This window comes from Grammomys surdaster, unplaced genomic scaffold (genome assembly GCF_004785775.1).
Source record: "Grammomys surdaster isolate TR1022 unplaced genomic scaffold, NIH_TR_1.0 126247, whole genome shotgun sequence".
Taxonomy (NCBI): Eukaryota; Metazoa; Chordata; class Mammalia; order Rodentia; family Muridae; genus Grammomys; species Grammomys surdaster.
The window spans coordinates 2,993-3,361 of record NW_021621047.1 but is presented as its reverse complement, the minus strand read 5'-3'; the positions used below and the strand labels follow the sequence as shown (position 1 = coordinate 3,361).

The following is a 369-nucleotide window of genomic DNA, read 5'->3' as shown; positions in this document are numbered from 1 at the left end:
AAATGTTGTCAAATTATGAAGTTATACATCCTTACAGAAAATTGTCTTATTCATCCCCAGTAACTAAAATTTGCTAATCACTCAGTAGCTTTGTGTGAAATTGCTCAACTCCCTTCTGAATACTGAGATTCAGTCTGTTCTGGGCTAAGACAGGTCTAGTCCATGCTGTTACAATTGTGGTAAGTATCTAAGAGCAGCTGCTATGTTATGTCCAGATATTTCCATATAGTCACCCATCACCTCTAGGTCTTATATATTTTATGGACTTTCTTTTATGATGATCCTTGTAATTGTGTGAGTGTGATAGTGAGATGTGTTCCTTTCAGTGATGAGCATTCTGTTGTCTCTTATTCTCTGCACTTGCATTTG

At 36.6% G+C, this 369-nt stretch overlaps 1 protein-coding gene across 1 annotated transcript in view; it reads right to left on the bottom strand.

The window, feature by feature from the left end:
• The window catches only part of LOC114613553 (vomeronasal type-2 receptor 116-like), a 16,295-nt gene that overhangs the window by 14,690 nt on the left and 1,236 nt on the right, over window positions 1–369 (bottom strand). The gene's annotated exons all lie outside the window — the stretch shown is intronic.